Source organism: Castanea sativa, chromosome 10 (genome assembly GCF_040712315.1).
Source record: "Castanea sativa cultivar Marrone di Chiusa Pesio chromosome 10, ASM4071231v1".
NCBI lineage: Eukaryota > Viridiplantae > Streptophyta > Magnoliopsida > Fagales > Fagaceae > Castanea > Castanea sativa.
In genome coordinates, this window is record NC_134022.1 from 13,623,196 (window position 1) to 13,646,313 (window position 23,118).

The 23,118-nt window shown below is 37.9% G+C and overlaps 1 pseudogene; it reads right to left on the bottom strand.

Moving 5' to 3' along the window:
• Nucleotides 1–1,102: 1,102 nt before the first annotated feature.
• Nucleotides 1,103–19,709, bottom strand: LOC142612065 (7-deoxyloganetin glucosyltransferase-like; annotated as a pseudogene).
• Nucleotides 19,710–23,118: the final 3,409 nt, after the last annotated feature.

Consider the following 23,118-nt stretch of genomic DNA (forward strand, 5'->3'; position numbering starts at 1 on the left):
AACAAACATGGTCCTTATACCGAAAGTAGCACATCTTGAATCGATCACTCAGTTTTGACCAATTAGTCTTTTTAATACCCTATACAAGTTGCTTTCTCGTATCATTGTGCAACAGCTCAAACCTTATGTTGCTGAGGTTGTTAACCCCTGTCAAGCTGGGTTTGTGTCGGGACCTAGAACGAGTGATAATATAATCATCGTCCAAGAAGTGATTCAGACATTAAAATCTGGACGGGGTCCAAATGGGTACATTGCTATAAAATTAGACCTTGAAAAAGCGTATGATCGGTTAGACTAGTCTTTTATTAAGGAAACGCTTGAATTTTTTCAAATGCCATCCCAACTCATTACACTTATTATGAATATAATTTCATCCACTCGGTTTCATATTTTATGGAACGTGACCCCTCTCCCGGAAGTTGTTCCAAGTCAGGGTGTCAGATAGGGTGATCCTTTATCCTCATATCTTTTTATACTTTGTTTAGAACAGTTGTCGCTTAAGTTAGAAGAGGTTCTTCGTAATAGACTTATCTACCCTATAAATTTTAGGGATAGGGTACGCCTCTCTCATTTATTTTTTGCTGATGATATTTTCCTTTTCACTAAAGCCAAGGCCAGGGATTATAAGAATTTATGCAGGCTTCTCCAACATTTTTGTGATTCTTCTAGCCAGATTGTGAGTGTCACCAAATCTCGATTATGGTTTTCTCCTAGTACACCTAAGCATACAAAAGAGCAGGTGTCTGGCATATTTGGTATCCCCACCACGGACCACATTGGAACATATCTAGGGAATGCCCATTTTTACTACCTGCAAAACAACACAATCATATCAATATTTAGTGGAAAAAATACGCACGAGAATTGAAGGATGGCAACCCAAATATTTATCTATAGTTGGCCGGGTCACCCTCATAAAAGCATCATTGACATCCATCCCAATCTATACCATGCAAACCACGCTTCTTCCTCACAAGATTAGTCACTAGATAGATGAAATGAGTTACAACTTCCTATGAGGGATACCACCCATCATAGAAGCTATCACACGGTTAACTAGGAGACTGTCACTTTACCCAAAGAAGTAGGTGGGCTGGGAATCTCATCCATCATAGAAGCTGCCACACGGATAACTGGGATACTTGCAATTTGTTTGTTGATCTGCAAAGAATGGCCAACAAAGCATTGGCATTCTTGCACACACACTTTCAATACTTGAATTCCACCCACTATGTGTTAAGAACCCTCCAATTGATGGGTGGTTCAACACTTCCTCTTGAGGGCACCAACTAGCTTTTAGACCTCATTCTTTAGTTTCAAAGTTGAACTCAGGTGGCAATATCGTTGATTTTTCGACGACTAAATCAGGCCTAATTATCCACAAATATATATATATATACTCTATTTGCAAGTCCCCAACCAAATTCAACTAATTGTGAAGGTGTCGTGATAGTTATACTACCAAAATTCACATATACCACTGAATTGGGTGCCTTAGAGTTAAGCCAATGAAGGCATTCAATTTCTTCCTCCCATAAACTATATCCAATTGATTTCAAAGGATCATTGGATAAGTGATTAATTAATGATTGGAGAGGACCAATGGCATATACATGAGGAAACATGGTTAAGAGACCATCCAAAACATCTTGCTCTAACGTGTCAAATGTTTGAACAACAATTCTAGAAGCCGTACGAGCTCTCTGTTTCTTTCGGAGGTGCTGACCCGCAGCGAGGCAGAGATGACTAAGTGACATATGGAATATGGCGACGACAACAGCATGTCGTAGAAGGAGATAACAGGTGGAGCCAACGACCCACTAAGACTAACGTATCTACAACTACATCCCCAAGCGGCAGTCAAACGGAGGCATGAATGCAAGATGCCAGCGGAATAATAGGCCGGACAGAGGCTAGGGCTGCTGCTCTCTCTACTGTTTCGATCACATATTTAAAGATAATATCATTTAGATCTATGGATCGAACAAAGCTTGGGAGATTCAGAACATTGTCTCTCATACCTGGAATCCAATCTATAACTATGTCCAAATATCCATTGGTTAAATAACTCTTAGCTGCAAAAACAAAGAAGGCCTTTTAACTTAACGATTTGATGTTAATCATAATAAAATAATGCAAGATTTCAATGCGGTTTTGCATATTTTGTTAGACCTTTAAGCAGAATGATGCCTTTATCCTTGAGATGAGGAATCTAAATGAAACCCATCAAGCTGCAAGCAGTGATAATGAAGAAAATTACAATTGGGATTCCAAGTTCCTGAGCAGCGGTGATAGTGAATTGCATGAAACCATCTGAGATAATGCAAGTCAATGGGGGAACTTTTGAAGTAGCACTATTGAGTTTTACAAGGAGGTTGGAAAATGAGGCCAAGAAGTTTTTTCGTAATGCAAACATAAAGAGAAGGAATGTCTTGGGTGGCATTGGGATCTGACGGAGGGAGACCGTCTAGAATGGTTTTGAATTAGAAGTCAATCAAGCCGTCTAAGGAGTTGGGGCCTCTAGATTTCTAGAAAACATTGGTGGTTGACCTCAATGTTAACAAAGGTTATGTGAAAATTGTTAGGACATATGTGGATCATGTTAAGAATATATGTCATTTAGAACAAGCTAATTCTTTGACAAAACGCACTTTACTTGTAATTGGGTAGATCTAGGATGGTTTAAATCTTCAAGAAACATGTTGTTCAAGTCAAGAGTTAAAGCCATGCAAATCTGTCTAAGAAACAAGTGACGAAGTGTTGTATTTTAAAGCTCAACAGTTTGTATCTATCGAGGTTTGAAAGACAAATTTAGCCTGATGCTTGACAGCTGCTCGACAGCTACTCGACAGATACCCTATCTATTAAGATTTACAAAAATCAGTTTTTCAGATTTGATTTCAGGCATATCCATATGTATGTGTTTAGGCTTTCTTCTCTCACAACTCTAAACATATATAAGAATTATTTTAAGGGCCATCACACTTGATACAACTTGATGCAAAGGTTTTATTCAAGCATATTGTGACCGGAGACATATGCCTTAGTTCATCTTTCTCTTAAAGATGCTACTACGTTTGTACATCGTAGGATTTTGTAACCAATGAGCTTTTTGATCTTCATAATGTGGATGAACTGAAGAACTTTGCAGCCAACAACCTTCTCAAGTTGGTGTGTTAGTCACGTACTTGGATTCGTACATCGGTTGGTTAGTCATATACTAGGAGCCATACATTGAAAACAAGAGATTGTCACTACAGAGAAAGTCCAATTGGGTATTGGGGTAAGGGTTCAATTGTAGGTTGGTATAAAGTACTAGGATTCCTTTACTTATAACCACTTGTTGTGATAATAGTGGACTCTCGAGAGTGGTGACCTTAAAATCACCCGATAGGGTTTTTGCCTTGGAGGTTTTCCCCATTCGCAAACAAATCACCGTGTCAACTTTATTTTCCACTACATTTAACTTAGTTGGTAATTTTTTTGTACTACCGTGAGTATTGCATGTTAATTAACTTAATTAATTCACTTGTCTAATTAATTGGTTAATTTATTACAAGGGGTCAATACATTCTTGGCCTAATAAATGGTATCAGAGCCAAGGTCATGAGTTCGAGTCATGGGAGTATCATTTTGAGGGAGGGATTGTTGGGGGGACCACATATTGACTCCCTACAACCACTCTAATAATAGGCTCACATGGTATGATGTTGAATGCCATAAAAGATTTAAGTGTGTCTTTCTCATCACTAATTGGTTTTGAGGTGAAATGGCATAACTCACGGTCCGACAAATGGTATTAGAGCAGGCACACTCTGATTAGGGTTAATTTTTGTTGTATGATCCATTGACCCATGTTGTCATGGCTGCAACCGGCATGAAAAGATCTTTAGTTTCAGATACATCTTGTTTTTCTAATCTCCACTTGATTGAGTGTATCAGAAAATGCAAGTCTAAAAGTTTTTTGAAATCTATCATGATGATTATTGGAAAAGATCTTAGCATGACAAAAAAGAAACTAGACTATCTTAGAATGAAAATGTGCAGAAGAGTTCATCTGAGAAGAGTGAAAGTTAAAAGCTTTGTTCATAAATGGCAGATGAGAGAAAATACCATTCCTACTAATCTGTCATCTAAGCATGAGGTGTACTTCATGATGAAGTCTGTGTTTAAGGTTAAGGACATGTGTATGTGATACCTTGATAGCGGCTGCTCAAGACACATGATTGGAGACCGATCTCTCTTTAAGGTTTTCGAGTCTAAGAAAGGTGGTAATGTCACTTTCGGTGATGGGAGCAAATCACAGATTAAAGGAAAGGGAACCATCTCTCTACCTAGGCTACTAGACATTGCAAATGTGCTATATGTAGAAGGTCTGAGAGTGAACCTGTTGAGCATAAATCAAATATGTGATCAAGACTTTATGGTGCTGTTCTCAAAAGGGAAATACCTTGGGTTGAATGAGTCTAGAAAGAAACTCATAAGTGGTTTTTGCACTCTAGACAATTGTTATGTTTTGGTTCCTAATGCTGATATTATGTGTAATAGCATTCATTTGCCAAATGAAGATCTATGGCACCAAAGGATGGGATATGCTAGTTACATACATCTTTTAATTGTATCTAAGCATGAATAAGTTTTGGGAATACCAAAGCTCAGTAGAATGGACAATATTGTGTGTGGACCGTGTCAACTTTGGAAATAGACAAAAGTTAAACATCTGGGAACTCAGACATCCGCCACATCTAGACCATTAGAGCTACTACATCTGGATCTCATGGGTCCAACTAGAACCGAGTCTCTTGGTGGGAAGAGATACATCATGATTATGGTAGATGACTTCACTAGGTACACTTGGGTCATTCTTCTAAGATCCAAGTTAGATGCTCCTAAGCACATTGAAGCCTTGTGCAGAAAATTGCAAAATGAAAAGAGCTTAAAGATTGATAGAATTCGAAGTGATCACAGTAAGAAATTTGAGAACTCTTACATGGAGTCCTTTTGCACTAGATCAGGTATATCTCAAGAATTCTCTGATCCTATTACTTCTCAGCAAAATGGTATAGTAGAAAGAAAGAACAGGGTTATTCAGGAGATGGCTAGAGTCATATTGCACAACAAGGATGTGGCTAGAAACTTGTGGGGAGAAGCTGTCAACACTGCGTGTCATACGGTTAATAGGGTGTATTTCAGACCCGATACCAAGAAAACTCCCTATGAGTTATGAAAGGGAAGGAAGCCAAATGTTAAGTATTTTAGAATCTTTGGAAGTACTTGTTTCATTGTCAAGGACAGAGAGAATGTGGGAAAATTTGACTCCCGAAACGATGAAGGAATATTTTTAGGATACTCCTCTACAAGCAAGGCTTATCAGGTATACAACAAGAGAACCAAAAAGGTGATAGAAACTGTAAATGATGTTATTGATGAAGCTTCAGAGTCCGATTTGAGAAAATTAGTGAGGAAATTCCCAAAGAAATTCTTCCTCCCGAGACTAAGGATGTTCAAGAAATTGTTGATCAAGAGCCCGCATCTCCAAGTACTCCCGGCACTCCTAGTGTTGTAGAAGGTTCAACATATATACCTACCTCACTTGATTTTGAATCTCATGAAGAGAAAGGACCTTCCTCTAGGATCAGTTGAATCAACCTCCTGAAGTTATTGTGGGAAACATGAATGAACTTACTCTAAGGAAGCGTATAGTTAATAAACGTGTTGCTAACTTTGTGTCATATTCTTGTTATTTGTCAAAGGTTGAACCTACCAAGGTTAAGGAAGCTCTTCAGGATGAAAGCTGGGTTGAGGCTATGCATGATGAACTACTTCAATTTCAAACGAATGATGTCTAGACTCTAGTACCTAGACTAGAAGGTGAGCAAATCATTGGCACAAAGTGAATATTTCGTAATAAGACTGATGAGAAGGGTAATGTGATCCGTAACAAGGCTAGTCTTGTGGCTCAAGGATACTCTCAAATGGAAGGAGTAGACTATGATGAGACATTTGCTCTAGTAGGCCGTTTAGAATCCATCAAGATTCTCTTAGCCCTAGCATGTCACTTGAAGTTCAAGCTTTACCAAATAGATGTAAAGACTGCTTTCTTGAATGGGTTACTTAAAGAAGATGTCTGTGGCTCAACCAAAAGGATTTCTTGATCCACACTTTTCGGACCATGTGTTGTACCTCAAGAAGGCAGTCTATGGTTTAAAGTAAGCTCCTAGAGCTTGGTATAATCAGCTGACACAATACATGGTATCACATGGGTTCAGAAGAGGAAAAACTGATTAAACTCTCTTCGTCAAAAGCGAAGACGACGAGTTAATAGTTGCTCAAGTCTATGTTGATGATATCATCTTCGAGTCGACAAAGGATGAACTTGCTCATAGTTTCTCCAAACTCATGCAGGCCGAGTTTGAGATGAGCATGATTGAAGAGTTAAATCACTTCCTTGGGATGTAGATCCGTCAACAAGAGTTAGGTTTATTCATATCTCAATCTAAATATGCAAAAAATCTTGTCAAAAAGTTTGGTTTGGAATCTGCTAGTTCTGTTAGAACCCCTATAAGCCTAAATGTTAAACTCACTATTGATTTATTAGGAAAAAGTGTTGATTCATCTCAATATAGAATCATGATAGGTAGTCTTCTTTATCTTACTGCTGGTAAACCTAACATTAGTTATAGTGTGGGAGTGTGTGCTAGATATCAAGCTAATCATAAAGAGTATCATATGATTGCTTTGAAAAGAATAATAAAGTATGTCAAAACTAGTGCCGATTTTGGTGTGAGGTATAGCAAGGACAAAAATGATGTCTTAGCTGGGTATTCTAACACAGACTGGACTGGGAATGCTAATGATAAAAAGAGTACTTTGGGCGGTTGTTTTTATATAAATAATAATCTTGTCTCCTAGATGAGCAAAAAGCAGAATTCCATCTCATTATCCACTGCAGAGGCTAAATACATCGCTGCCGGTAGCTGTTGCACCCAACTTCTATAGATGCAAAAACTCCTCCTCGATTATGGTATTCGTCAAGAACATCTTACCATCTATTGTGACAATACCAGTGCCATCAACATCTCTAAGAATCCTGTTCAACATTCTCGAACTAAACACATAAAGATTCGACATCACTTCATTCGGAAGCTTGTTGAAGATGGTACTCTCACTCTTGAGTTCATTCAAACTGATGATCAGAAGATTGATTTGTTCACCAAACCTCTTGATAGAAAACAGTTTGAATTCCTTCACCAAAAAATTTGTGTTATCTCCATGGATTGATCTTCTCTTCTCCTCCTCCTTCCTCATGCATTTGCATCTAGTTTTTATGCTTTTCTATGTTTAACATGTTTTTGTTTGTCTGTTTTTAGTTTTGCTTTTTTTTTTTCATAAAAATAAAAAAAATTGGAAAATCAGAAAAATACAAAAACAATGTGTGTTTTGTGTACATTGGTACGTGTATACCTTGGGTGGCCATTGAAACAAAATTTTCTAAACTTTGTATCATTTGTAACTTAGACAAGCATCTATATGCACAACTAAGCAAGTGAGCTTTGTGGCTCGTGTTTGTGATGAGTAAGATTAAGTAATCTTTTGTACTAAACACTCGTATCACTCTTTTTTACGGGAAGGACTAGAAAATCCTAAGAAAAAGGCACAAATAACCATCTCACCACTGTTGACCGCCAATCATGAAATGACATTTGTATGCTTCGGCATAGCTAAAGTGCAATGTCAAGAGCTTAACATAATTGGGAATTTTCTTTTCTCTCTTATATGTCTATGCATGGTATGTGATTATGCAAAAAAATCAACAGTTGAGCTCCTTGTCGTTGCGGATGGACGATGCTATGAATGGGATCGTCTCTATTGGAGAGAAACCTACAAAATGAACTGGGTGGAAGAGTAACACGCCGGTGTGGCGTCAGCCAAACCGCCTTCGATGCTTAAGTCAATAAGGAATTCATAAAGTATTTGTGTGTACCTTTAACTTCTGTTATCTTCTCTTTTATAGTTGTATGCCTTATTAATGGGCAATGATGTGCTGCATTTATGCTTAACGGCTAGTGCATTACAGAATCTTTGTCTGGAGGTCACAGCTCATTCTATGACCATTGCTTCGTCCGTTACGTTTCATCATCAATGATTGTAATAAATGCATAATGTTTTCTCTAGGTGAATGACGATCGTCATATAATGACACCATAAATTTCTAGTTCATCGGCTGCCCCCTTGTTCATTTTCTCGTCTTTTAGACTAGATGAGAGCAAATTCATCTAACACTTCGTATTCCGTGTGTTGTGCATTTATGATGATTTGATGTCAAGGTGGTTGGGCGCCACGTGTACGGCTAGGATGTGTTCAACATGCGAACATGTCTCAGTTTTCCCGCGTGAGTTTTGGCCCCCTTTTTTGCATTTTTCCCTCCTTTTTCCTTTCTTCTATATTTTTCCTTATTCAGTTTTCTGTTCTAGGGTTTGTTTCTCCTCTAAGCTTCCTTTCTTTGTTCTGTTTTTCCTGGTAATTCCTTCGCACTTCTTCTTCGTTTTTAATTTTTCCATGGTAGATTATTTTGTTGATAGAGCAAATTGTCCTTTGATAGTTTTCTTTTTTGCTCACTTAGGTAGTTTACTTGAATCCATGGAAGGGGAGCGTCTTGAGAGGATCAGTTCTTTCGTAGGGGATGACTGTCTGTATACTTTTTTCCTTTCTTCTTTGTTTCCTTTAGTTTCCCATTCTGCTAAGGTAGCTAGGTTGCTAAAGATGTTTGAGGTAAGGTCTAGTGACTTGGAGATAGAGTTATCCTCGTCCGATGATCGTGTGGTCTCAAAGGCCACTTCTGTTTCCACCCCCTATAAAGCCTGGAAAATCTCGTGTTCCCTTACGGAAAAAAGATGAGCAACGAATCAAGGACAAGTTTAGTTCCCTAATTATGTGAAATTTAGGATCCCGAGTGATGAGGAGAGGGCTTGTCACTCTTACCAATGGCCTTCGTTACCCTATTCATCCCTTTGTTAGGGAACCTTTTTCCTATTTGCATCTCACTCTAGCGTAGTTAGTGCCTAACTCTTGGCGGATCCTTGTTCCTTGCATGGTGGTGTGGATGTCTGCCAATGATAGAAACATCATTAGGAGGGACGAATTCTTCCGTTTTTATCGAATGAGGAAGTCTAAGGACCTTGGCTATTATGAGTTTAAGCCGTGAGATAGGGCTTCTAGGTTAATCCTTGATTACCCCTCGTCTCTCCAAAACTGGAAGCCTAATTTCTTTTTTATCTTTAGAAGTGGTTGGGAGTTCGTTCCTAGTGAGGACTTGGATGAAGCTCCCAGGTTTTTTCGTAGTTAGGGAGTTCTTGTGTCTAGTACGTCTTTCTCGTCTTTTAGTTGCTTTTCCCTTCTTTTATGAGTGATGATGATAGGTGACTTACTTGTGCTCTTGCTTTGCAATTTCCCAGTGTCCTCGTCTGAAGAAGAGACACCAGCGTCGTGCTAGGAAAGTAAAGGAGTACCTCGAGTCTGTCGAGGATTTTGACGAACTCATTTCTCCTTAGTATTTATTTTTACACTTTTTGGGTCCAGAACCATCTACTAAGGTTTAGAAGAATTTGGAAGTTATGAGAAAGAGTACCTGTTTCTGTCTTCTTCATTCTTTTCTTTTTCTCTTTTTTATTTTTTTATTTTTTTTTTTATAACTTTTTTCCCGTCCTTTCAAGAATGATGACTAGATTTAGCAAGTAGAAGTTGGCTGAAGCCCAAGAGAAAAAGGCTAAGGGTGGCACTGTCAGTGGTCTTTGTCCAAGAAAATGGCTACTGATGTTGTTAAGAAAGATCCCTTGATAATGCCTCCTCCTACCCACTTGCTTGCCAAGTGCCCTGCCTCTCCTACTTCATCACTGGAGATGATTGCGTCTGGTGGAGAGAAGATTAGGAAGAAGAAAAAGGCTACTGGTAAACCTTTCCTTCCTACCTTCTAAGATGACGCTGATGTAGCAGCTTTGAAGGCTAATGAGGCACCTTCTGTGGATGATCTGAGTCCTTTGATGGCAAAGTCATCTAGTGAGGTGATGTCATCTCACATCCAAAAGCTTGTGCAAGTATGTGCTATTTGTCATCTCTACTTCTTCTTTTTCCTTTGCTTTACTTCTGCTAAGAGAAAATCTCTTTGTAGGCTTTAGGAGAGTCTCTGTTCGTCTTTGGGAAGCTCTTGGACTCAGAAAAGAAAGTGGCCACGTCTGAGCCCTTGGTCAAGTCTTTATCTGCTGAGAATGAGACGCTTAAGAACAAGGTTGCTATTCTCATTGCCGGAGCTGAGCATGACAAGGCGCATGTGGCAGCATTGGAGAAGAGCCTACAAGTGGAGAAGGACTTCTGCAAGCTAAAAGACAAGCAGATTGGTGACCTGGAGCTAAAGCTGTAGAACGTTGGGGCCACGGTGGTACAATATTTCAAAGACTCTAATGTGTACTCTGATGAATTATGCAATTACTACGTGGAGGGCATTGATCTTCTCGTGAAGTGGATGGCAAAGCATCACCCTAGCTTGGACCTTTCTAGTTTGGCTATGGATGACGTCGAGAAAGAGTTCATGTCTAATCGTCTCTCTGAGGCTACAATGGAGAATGTGACGGAGGAAGCCACAGACGTTGTTGAAGGAATGAAGGAGGCCAATGTTATAACCCCTAGAGACCCTGTCCCTGATGAGCAGTAATCTTTTTTTTTTTTTCTTTTTAGGCCCGTTGTTCTGGGCAACTAAGCAATTTCTTTGGCGATGATAGACAGGTTTATGGATTTCCTGCTTTTAACCATAGTAAACAACTCTTTTATGCTTGGACAACCCTTTATGACGATGTTAGTTGTGTTGAGACAACTTTTGTGTTTAGCTTGCATTTGAGCAGCTTTATCATATTTAGCTTGTATATGAACAGCTTTTTACCTTCAGTTACGCTGGAATTATTTTTTATTGAGCCATATTTGACTGGCGATTCCCAGCTGTATTTGAATAGCTTAGCGACGATCTTGGTTTGGTTGTGTTTGAACAACTTAGTATTTTTTAACTGTGTTTGAACAACTTTTATCGAGTCATGTTCAAATGAAGATGTTAGTTGTATTTGAACAATCTAGCTGTGTTTGAACAGCTTTTTATTGAGTCATGTTTGAATGAAGATCTTAGTTATGTTTGAACAACTTAGTATTTTTTAGCTATGTTTGAACAGCTTTTCATTAAGTCATGTTTGAATGATGATTTTAGTTGTTTTTAAACAACTTAGCTGTGTTTGAATAGATTTTTATTGAGTCATGTTTGAATGATGATCTTAGTTGTGTTTGAACAACTTAGTATTTTTTAGCTATGTTTGAACAGTTTTTTATTGAGTCATGTTTGAATGATGATGTTGTGCTCTACTCGTGACTTAGAGTCATGGTATTGGAGCATCTTTTAGGTTAACCATTTTTTGTTTTGTCTTGAATGACAATTATACTGGTTGTGTTTAATAAACTCTAATTTAGTCGACTTAGGTAGTTGTGTATCAACAACTTCAATGGCTATGATGTCATTGGCTGTGCGTGGGTAGCTTTTAATTTGAAATTTTAATGATGAAGATCCTTGAGACGTCCCCCAAGGACGGCTCCTAAGCGTTGCCCCACATTTTGATAGTGGTAGATCATGGATAATCATTGATAAATACATATTGTACATGTTTTGACAAGTCATGGATAATCATTGATAAATACGCATGGATAATGCTTTCATGTATCATTGATCTTATGAATGACGAAAGTAATGGTTGTCATACATACTGATTTGAAGATTAGGCAACTTAAAATGTAAAGCGTTCCTTACTAGTAGTATTTCTTCTAGTGTTCTACGGTCCATGGTTGAGGCAATTCCTGGCCATCTAAAGATTTCAAGTAGTAGAAGCCTTCTCTGGAATGATGGATTACTTCGTAGGGGCCTTCCCAGGTTGGTCCCAATTTTCCTTATGATGGGTTGTTTGTTGCCTGTGATACCTTTCTAAGGACGAGGTCCCCTGTGTTGAACCTTCTTACCTTAACCTTTCAGTTATAGTATCTGGCCAACTTCCTTGTGTTTGGTCATTCGCTTCATAGCTTCTTCTCTAACTTCATCAACTAGGTCTAGGTTGCTGTTAAGATCCTGCTGATTCTTCTGGTCTTTATATGTTTTGACTCGGAAGCTCGTTAGTCCTACTTCCACTGGTATGACGACCTTAGTGCCAAACATTAGTCTGAATGGTGTTTCTCCTGTTGGGACTCTTATGGTCATCCTATATGCCCAAAGGACATTTTGTAGTTCTTCAAGCCATGCCCCCTTTGCCCCCTCAAGCCTAGTTTTGATAATTTTGAGCAAGTTTCTGTTCGTCACTTCTGTCTAGCTGTTGGCCTAGGGTGTCTTGGAGAAGAGTAGTGATTCTTGACTCCTAAGTCTTGGCAAAATTTTCAAAACTTGGGGTTGTCGAACTACTTTCCACTGTCTGATATTATGACTTGTGGGACTCCAAACTTGCAGATGATGTTTTTCCACACAAAGCTTGTGACTTTAGCCTCTATTATCGTCGTCACTGGCTCTGCTTCTACCCATTTTGTGAAATAGTCAATTGCGACAATCAAAAAAGGTGAATTGCTTCTTCCCTATAGGGAATGGACCCATGATATCAATTCCCCATTGGGCGAAGGGCCATGGTGAGGATATGGGTGTCATCATCTCTCCTGGTCTTGTCTGGACATTTGCGAAGCGTTGACACTTATTGAATGCTCTAACGATGTTGTATGTATCTTTTTGTAAGGTTGGCCAGTAATATCCTGCTCTGAGTGCCTTTTCTGCTAGGGATCTTGCCCCAGCATGATTTCCACAAATTACCTCATGTATCTCGCGGAGCATATAATCTGCTTCTTCGAAATTAGCACATCTTAGATATGGGAGTGACTATCCTCATATATATAGCACTTTGTCAATAATGACAAAGCGAGCTACTCTAATCTGAATCTTCCTTGCTTCTGTCTTATCTTCTAGGAGCCATCCTTCTTTCAAGTAACGGACAATGAGAGTCATCCACTCATATTGTTCTTTTATCTTAAAAACTTGCTTGCCTTCTGTGCTTGGCTGCCCCCTTATTTCTACACATAGTTTGGAGGTCGCATTGTAATCGTCTGACAAGGCCAGTCTTGCTAGGAAGTCAATTTACGCATTTTTGGCTCAAGGGATTTGCACAAAGTCTAGACTATCAAAGTGCTGTGAGAGTTGTTGGACGATCTTCAAGTACTTTTGCATCCTTTCTTCTTTGGCTTCATAATCTCCTGTCACTTGTCCAATTATTAGCTAAGAATCAGCTTAGATGATAAGGTTCTTTGCTCCTAAAGCCTTTGCTAGACTTAACCCTGTTAGCAATGCTTCGTATTCAGCCTTGCTATTAGTTGTTGGGAACTATAATCTAACTACATACTTCAATGTTTCTTTTTCTGGAGATATAAGCACTACTCCTACTCCTCCTACTTTCCTCGTTGTAGACCCATCTTTTTGGACCGTCCATGTTTCCATAGGAGATTCTTCTTCCCTATATGGGTAAGTGAATTCTGCAATGAACTTTGCTAGCACCTGGGCTTTGATTGCTGCTCGGGGCCTATATTCAATGTCAAATTGACCCAATTCAATTGCCCATTGAATGAGTCATCCTGCTGCGTCTATCTTTTTCATCGTCTTTCTTAAGGGATGGTATGTTATGACGACAATGGGGTGTGCTTGGAAATAAGGACTTTCTAAAGGCAACCAATAATGCAAAAGCTATATTTTCCATCATTGGGTAACTTACCTCTGCTCCTTGGAATGCCTGGCTGGTGTAATAAACTAGCTTCTAAACGTTCCCTTCTTCTATGATCAGAACCAAACTAACTGCAGTGTTGGATACTGCTAAGTAAAGGTACAGCTTCTCTCCCATCACCAAGGGGCTAAATAGAGGTGGCTTCATCAAGTACTCCTTTAACTTGTCAAGGGCTTCCTTGCATTTGTTAGTCCACTAAAAGGCTTTCTTCGTACCTTGAAGAATGGCATGCACTTGTCTATTGCCCTAGAGACGAATCCACTTAGGGCTGCAACCTTTCCTGTCAAGCTCTGCACCTCCTTCACTATTTTTGGTGACTTGACCTCGATTATTACTTTTACTTTATCTGAATTTGCCTCTATATCTCATTGGGACACCATAAATCCCAAGAATTTTCCTAAAGCAATAGCAAAAACACACTTTGCAAGGTTTAACTTCATATTATACTTATGTAGTGTGCTGAAGGTCTCCTTTGGGTTGTCTAAGTGATTGGCTTTATCCTTACTTTTTACTAGTATATCATCCACATACACCTCCACATTCCTGCCAATCTGGTGAGGGAACATACGGTTCACCAATCTTTGGTAGGTGGCTCTTGAGTTCTTCAGTCCTAAGGGCATGACTTTGTGCAATACAACCCTTGGCTGGTGACGAACAAGGTCTTCTCTTGATCGTCTTCATCCATAAGAATCTAGTTGTATCAAGAGAATGCGTCCATGAAACTCAAGAGCTTGTGTCTAGCAGTTGAGTCTACTAGCTGATCAATCCTTGGCAAGGGGAAGCTGTCTTTTGGGCAGGCCTTATTTAGGTCTGTGAAGTCAATACACATTCTCCACTTGCCATTGCTCTTCTTTACCATAACCACGTTTGCTATCCAATCTGGATAGAAGACTTCCCTAATGAAACCAACTTCTAGTAGTTTCTCTACTTCTTCAGTTATAGCTTTGTTGCATTTTGGTACAAATACTCTTCACTTCTACTGTACAAGTTTACATTCTAGGTTGACATTGAGACGATACTGTATGATCTTCCTATCAATTTTAGGCATATCCTCATGTCTCCAAGAAAAGACATCTTGGTTTGCCCTTAAGAAAGAGATCATTTTCTCTTTCTCTGCTATTGGGAGTGTTGTTCCAATCTTCAATACCCTCGACAAATCTCTGGGGACAATCTCAACTTCTTGTGGTGTTTCTGACGGTTCGAGAATGGGCTCTGGTTCATTGATCACCCATGTGTGGGTCTTGCCAGATGCTAAGGCAGCTTGATAGCACTCTTTTACCAAGACTTGGTCTCTTCTGATCTCTCCTACCCCATGGGCTGTTGGAAATTTCACCATCAAGTAATATGTTGACGTTGCTACTCTTAATCTATTGAGTACAGGTCTTTCCAAGATGATTTTGTATGTTGAAGGACAATTAACTATGAGGAAATCGATATTCTTGGTGACTTGCGCTGGATAAGTTCTTGCAATTACAGTTAGAGTGAAGATGCCTCTAAGGATGACTTTATCCCCTGTGAAGCTTACTAGAAGCGAGGTGAAAGGCCTGATCCTTTTCTTATCCAGCTTCATCTGCTGAAATGTGGGCAAGTAGATGATATCTGCTGAGCTTCCGTTGCCAATGAGCACTCGGTGGATGTTAAACTATTCCACTCTGAGCATGATTACTAGTAGATCATCATGGGGTTGCCTGATGCCGCGACTGTCTCTCTCTAAGAAGACAATATCAGGCTCGTCATTCTTTGGCATCTTTATTGGAGGGAGCTGTGAATGGACTCTATTTATTTCCCTTCCCTGTGCCTTTTTCAGGGATTTCAACGTTCCGCCTGATGTTAGTCCTCCCGAGATCATCCTTATTTCTCCTACAAGGGGTTTGGTACCCCCTATCTATGGAGTTCAGTTCTGGTCGTCCTTTCATTGGTACCTGTGTGGCTCCGTCTTTCTGATGTACTTCTATAACTTCGCTTGCCAGATTAAAGTCTCTACCTGGTCTTTCAAATGTTTGCACTCATCTATATGATGCCCATGGTCTTGGTGGAATCTACAGTACTTGTTCTTGTCTTTTCTTTCTACTGGGGTGCTAATTGGCTTCGGCCATTATAGGGAAGTATCATCTCTTATCTGTATAAGGACCTACTTAATTGTCATTATTAGAAGAGTGAACTTGGTGAACTTGGGTTTCCTGTCAAGACGCTCCCTCTTTTTCCTCGTGGTCTGTCCAATACTTCCTGTCTCCTTCTTCTTATCGTGACTGCTACTTGTTCCTTCATCTCTCTTCCTTTTTCCTTTCATCTCCTCTGCGATTCATGTACTTCTGAGCTCTACAAAGCAATTCCATGACTATTTTTAGTGGACTTATAGTGATTGAGAAAAAGAAATCTCTTGGCAGCAACCTTGCTTGGAAGGTCGTTAAAATAACTTGATCTTCAGCTTCATCTACCTGCAGTAGCTCCTTATTAAATCAAGTGAGGTACTGTCTTAGTGACTCTCCTTTTGCTTGCTTGATGTTGAGAAGATGACCAGTTGGTTTTTTGTGTCTTTGCCCCTCAATGAAATAACAAACAAAACCCTTGCTAAGTTGTTCAAAGTCTGCAATGCTTTGGGTATTTTGCTGAACCATACTTTGGCTGCTTCCTTCAGTGTTGTTGGAAATGCCCTACACATCACTTCGTCTGGGGCCATCTGTAATAGCATTAGCATCTTGAATGATTCGATGTGATCTAAGGGATCCTTGGAACCGTCATACGACTCCAACTATAGGAGACAGAATTTTGGTGGGAGAGGACGATTTAGCACTTCATTAGTGGATGGTGAGTCTGTCCTTTGAATTATCCCATCCAAATTCTCTCCGCCTTTGTCCCTCATAACACTTTTTAGTTCATCCATCTCTTTCCTCATATTACGAAGCTCATTCTCCGTCTTGGTGGAGTCTTCTCCTGAAGTTCTGTCTCACCTGTTGGTTTGAGAGTTTGATTCTTCTTCATTTTGGTTTCACCTGTTCGCCGGCGTTCTGCGTTTTGGGATTCCATTGTCTTTCGTAATTCTTCATTCTGGCAAGTCAGCTCTTCCATATTGGCCAAAAGGGCTTGAATTTGTTGTTGTTGCATAGCATCTGGCTGAGGTCCAGTCTTTGCTTCCATCTCGTACTTCAAGGATCTCTTTTGTCATTGGGAAAGATGGCTTGAATGTTTAGCGGTTCCCACAGACGACGCCAAACTAATGATGCAAAAAATCAATAGTTGAGCTCCTCGTCATTGCGGATGGACAATGCTATGAATGGGGTCGTCTCTGCTAGAGAGAAACCTGCAAAATGAACTGGGTGGAAGAGTAACACGCCGGTGTGACGTTAGCCAAACCGCCTCCGATGCTTAAGTTAGTAAGGGAGAAAGGTTCTAGAGAGAAAATAAGTAAAGAGTGATTTTGTAAATTATTTGTTTGTACCTTTAACTTCTGTTATCTTCTCTTTTATAGTTGTGTGCCTCATTAATGGGCAATGATGTGTTGCGTTTATGCTCAACGGCTAGTGCGTTATTGAATCTTTGTCTAGAGGTCACAACTCATTCTGTGACCGTTGCTCCGTCTGTTACATTTAGTCATCAATGATCGTAATAAATGCATAACGTCTTCTCTAGGTGAATGACGATCTTCGTATAATGACGACCATAAATTTCTAGTTCATCAGTATGCTAAAAAGAAAAATATGTAAGAAAATAAAAGCAAAAATAATCAAAATGGTTTATATATGATTCCAAGAGTGTCTTCTAGCAGATGTGAGAGTTATAGGATGTACCTCAAAGGTGATAGTCCTCATCAAGCAGTTATGATTGTGTGTGAGTTAAATTGATTTTCTCATATCTTAAATCCTCATAATATGAAGACACTTATGCAATCTTGCGATGTTTTTCACACACAACACGCAATATTCTTTGCTACTTTTTATACATGTGCAAGATTTGGCCATCACAAGGAATACATGTGTTAATGTATGCTCACTAAACTATCTTGACTTGTTTTTGAAATATAAAATTGGTTAGACTTGTTTAGTGTGTGTGTGTGTGTGTGTGTGTGTGTGTGTGTGTGTTTTGGATCTAGATGCTTGACATTTTTTGTGTTGAGAGATGTTTTTGAGAGCTTAAAATGTTGATTAGATCTTTGGTTGAGTAGCATGCTTGATTGCATTCATTTATGTGTTTTTCTCTTCTTTGAAAAATAGTTTTTTGCATTCACTAGTGAGTTGTATCAAGTGAACACTCATGTCGGTCGTATTGCACGATGACAGGCTCACCTTGGTGGCTTTGTAGAGTCTCCCTCTCCTTCTCCAGAGGCATCTAAGGACGAGGACGACAATGGTGACTCTAGTAGTGATGTTGATGCTACTGATAATGAGGATGCTAGCTCTTCCGATGACGATGAGATAACTACTTCTCAATGACTTACCCTTTGTCATTCGTGACAAAAATGGGGAGTAGTTTTGGGTATGAGAGTAGTCATGTACATAGGGGGAGTGTTTGTATAAGAGATTATTTTGTTAGGGGGAGTGTTTATCTTTTGAGGGATGTAGTGAGGGCTTTTTGTATCTTTTCTATTGAGGTTGTTATTACATTCTTTCACCTATCACTTCATACATTGTTTCTTGTCTCTCTTTATCCACATGCTTCTTATTTATTGTATGCAATCTTTTATTTCTATTTCACACTAAGATGCCATTGTCAAAGTCTTCCATGCCATGAACTCTCTTTTTGCAAAGTTCTTCAAGAGTTTGTGTTAGGGATTGCCAAAGGGGGAGATTGTTAGGACATATATGGATCATGTTAAGAACATATGTCATTTAGAATTGACTAATCCTTTGACAAAACACATTTTACTTGTAATTGAGTAGATCTAGGATGGATTAAGTCTTCAAGAAACATGTTGTTCAAGTCAAGAGTTAAAGCCATGCAAATCTGTCTAAGAAACAAGTGAAAAAATGCTGTATTTTAAATTTTGACAGCTAGCTAGACAGATTGTATCTATCATGGTTTAAAAGAAAATTTTAGCCAAATGCTCGACAGCTGCTCGACAAATACCCTATCTATCGAGATTTAAGAAAATCAGTTTTTCAGATCTGATTTCACGCATATCCATGTGTATGTGTTTAGGCTTTCTTCTCTGACAACCCTAAACATATATAAAGATTATTTTATGGTCCGTCACACTTGATGCAAAGGTTTTATTCAAGCATATTGTGACCGGAGACATACGCCCTAGTTCATCTTTCTCTTGAAAAAACTGCTACGTTTGTACGTCGTAGAGTTTTGTAACCAAGGAGCTTCTTGATCTTCATCGTGTGGAACATCCTTCTCAAGTTGGTGTGTTAGTCACGTACTTGGATCCGTGCATCGATTGGTTAGTCACTTACTAGGAGCCGTGCATTGAAAATGAGAGATTGTCACTATAGAACAAGTCCAATTGGGTATTGGAGTAAGGGTTCAATTGTAGGTTGGTATAAGATGCTCGGATTCCTTTACTTGTAACTGCTTGTTGTGATAATAGTGAATTCTCGGGAGTGGTAACCTTAAAATCACTCGATGGGGTTTTTGCCTTGGAGGTTTTCCCCATTCGTAAGCAAATCACCGTGTCAACTTTATTTTCCACTGCATTTAACTTAGTTGGTGATTTGTTTGTGCTACCACATGTATTGCAAGTTAATTAACTTAATTAATTCACTTGGCTAATTAATTGATTAATTTGTCACAAAGGGTCAATACATTCTTAGCCTATCAAAAACCTTTATGGCGGAGAAGTTCTGAAAACTTCGACATTGCTTTTATGTGGCTCTGAACTGGGTATGGAATACAAACTGCACGAGGCTTATTAACTCCTAGAGTTTTGGAATCCATTTCCTTCTTTTCTGTTATGTGTGTGTGAGCTTATGCACTTTCAATGTATCTTATAATAAAATAGCCCTTCGTTTCAATCTATCTAGCTACTTTGTCACTTTTGGCAACAAAGCAGACCTCTGGTATATTCGTTTCTCTGTGACGCATGACAAAAGACAAGAATGCATGTAACCAGCGGTTGATTCTACAAAGAAGAGAGCCAATGGAAGAGACAAATTAATACAGTTCTTCTGGTTTTCTTTGATGTTTCCAATGTTCATGAAACAAACCCTAGAGTATAATTACCGTAAACTAATAATAGAGATTTTGCCTTTTATAAGCCACTTCAAAAAGCAAATGCAATCGAAAACATGAGACCTCAGGCCTAATTTAAGAACCATATATAGCTGGTGCTATGACCTAGTAACACACCGTTTAGGTTTCTTGTGAACAATTTTGAAGTATTATTATATTTATTTTAAATTTATATTATTTATAATTTTTCAACTTATTCTATTACCTTTCTCTCAATTTATTAAATATTACTATTTTTTTTTCTTTGATAAATTTACTTGCGAGTTAAGAATAATGCCTTTGAAATGAAAATTTACTAAAATAATTAAAAGTGATTTTTTTTTTATTTAATCTAAATGATTTAGACTAGATGGACTATTATACAATTTTTTTTTTCATGCTAATTTATGTTGTACTATTTTATATTAACCTTATAATATCATGAAATTTTATTATAAATTTTGTTTCAATTATTTTTAGAATATTCATCTAGTATTTATAAATTTAATATACCTCTATTTGTATTTTAATTAATTACTAAATTAATTATAACATCATCACAGTTCGACCTCGGTCAAATCTCAGTCAAACCTTAAAAATCTTAAATCTTTTTTTTATTCTTTAAACGATCTGGGTCTGAAAACTATGCTCTTGGCAATATGTGAAGATTTCTCCCCATACTATGCTTACAGGTTGAACTTGCCCGGTTCTATTCTGATAATAATAAACAAACATTAGTGTTCTTTGGACATAAAGACTAGATGACTGTATTCCATGTACGACAATGGCCAAAGCAACAAAAGCATCGCTATCTAGGATTATCATTCAAATTAATAAAGGAAATATAAAATAATAGTAAGAAAAAATCCTCAGAGATATTTTTAATAACAGCATAATTAATTTTTTTTTTCGAATTCGACAAAAAAATAGATCACCAACTCTAGGGATATGATTAATAAAGAGGAAGGCCCTAACCACTTTCCGTAAGATTTCATTAAAAAAAAAAAAAAAAAAAAAAAACCACTTGCATTATGGGATGGTTACACTTTGTCCATTATCCTTATGTACATACGATAGAGTTTATTCAATATGAGATATGAGATATGAGATATATAAGAAGTTCACATATCATCTATTTGAGGGCTACTCCATGTGATATTCCTTGCCGGACAGGAGCAGTGGATGCCTTTTGGTTCATAATTGATATAACCAATAAAGACTATTTAAGTTACAAATAATAAGAATTAAGACCTATTGAAATTAAGGAAAACGAAACTTGTTAGATTCTAAGAATTTAAGATCTAAATGTATTAGAACTTCAATGTGTAATGTTGGCAAACCATGATCAAAACTTAGAGTCTAGATATAGGTTGCTCAAAATGTGTTTATGTGTAAAGTTGGAACGGAGTAATTGCAGGAAATTACTACTCAATTTCTGCAAGTTTCGATCGATCGAAAATTAGACTCAATCGATTGAAGCTTGTGCAGATTGTTTTTCTGCAGAATTTTCCAACTCAGCCCAAGCCCGTTTGACGTATAGGGTTTTATGTTTTATGTCTCATATAAAAAGAAAAACCCTAATCACTTTTTAAAGGTTGTTGATATGCTATATGTGTGAATCTCTTGTGAGATCTGAAGGAGTTTACCTTCATACATACTTAGGGTTATCAAGATCAAGATTGATGTCAAAAACTTGGTGATCTCTTCAATTACTATTTCAAGAGCTTAAAGAAAAACACAAGTGGGTGTACTTGTGGCTGTTGTGAATCTAAGAAAGAAGTAGTCTGTGGACTCGAAATTGTCACGTGGTCGTGGTTGTAAGTTTTCTACTCGAGGTAGCATTACGATGTTAGTGGTCTAAGTCTTTTTGTAAAACTTGAATTCTTTTATAGTGGATCTATTTTACCTTGAGGATAGCTAGGTTAAATCCTCCCCAGGTTTTTTACTGGTTTGGTTTTCCTGAGTTATTTACTTTTCCGCATTCTTTACATGATATGATTTGAATGTGTTAACCTAGATCTGAATAATTTATCTAAGTAATCACTTTGCTAAATAACTAGGTTAAACAATTGGTGTTTTAAGGGGTCTAAAAACGTACAAACCTAGTTAATTTCTTAAACTCGTGACCAAGTGAGGTGGTAAAACAATTGAAGATTATATGTGGGAATTAAGCTACAGGTGGGAGGTGTGGTGGCCGCTTGTTTGTCCAACTTTGTTTGGTGTAAATCTCAATTAAATAAAGAATATAGGATTCTCACCAAAAAAAAAAAAAAAAAACCGAACTAGGTGATATACTGATATGTGCATGCTTGACTCATTCAATTTAATTAAAGGTCCAGTTAATAAACGTGGTTAAAGGTGAGATTTTTTTTTTGGCAAATCAAAAAAAAATTTTTATAAGGATGTTGCACCACATTAAAAAATATTTTTTTTTTTAAAAAAAGACAAGGTCTTCTTTCGAAGTAGTTTAAAGATCTGCCGAGAAGCATGTTCGATATACGCTCCGTTTGTTTTAATGGAAGACCTTGTGTAAAAATAGTTTTTCTTGTTTTCCAGTATTTAGTAACATAAAAAAAATGAGTCAAAGGAAAACTATCTTTGGTCAACATAAAAAGTATGACTTATTTTTAGAGAATGTTTTCCAATAAATTTTTTTGGAAAACAACTCTATCTCACAGCAAACTAAATAAGGGAAGTTGAGAGTTTGTTTTTCAACTTATTTAAAGTTGCTACCAAACATTGGAAAATGACTCATTTTCTAGAAAATATCATTGTTGAAACAAACAGAGCAATAGATACTTCTGATCTTTACGGATGTTTTGGCTTTCAATTAAAAGGATGTATTTATTGATTAGCTTTTATTACTTTCCAATATAGTTGAACTCACTCAATTCTTCTTTTAAGGAGTGCAATTAAACATCTATAATCAAAAGCCTTCAATTAATTATTTGTTACCACCACGCACCTTTGGTACGGTGGTCATTCCACAAGTATAAATGTTTGTGGGATGTGGGGGGCAAGGGCCGGGGTTCAAGTCTCCAAGAGGGAGCTTCACACACATATACACTTAAATTGGGCTAGAGTAGAAATTCTATCTTGTATCAAAAAAAAATTATTTGTTATTTTTTTGGGGTTA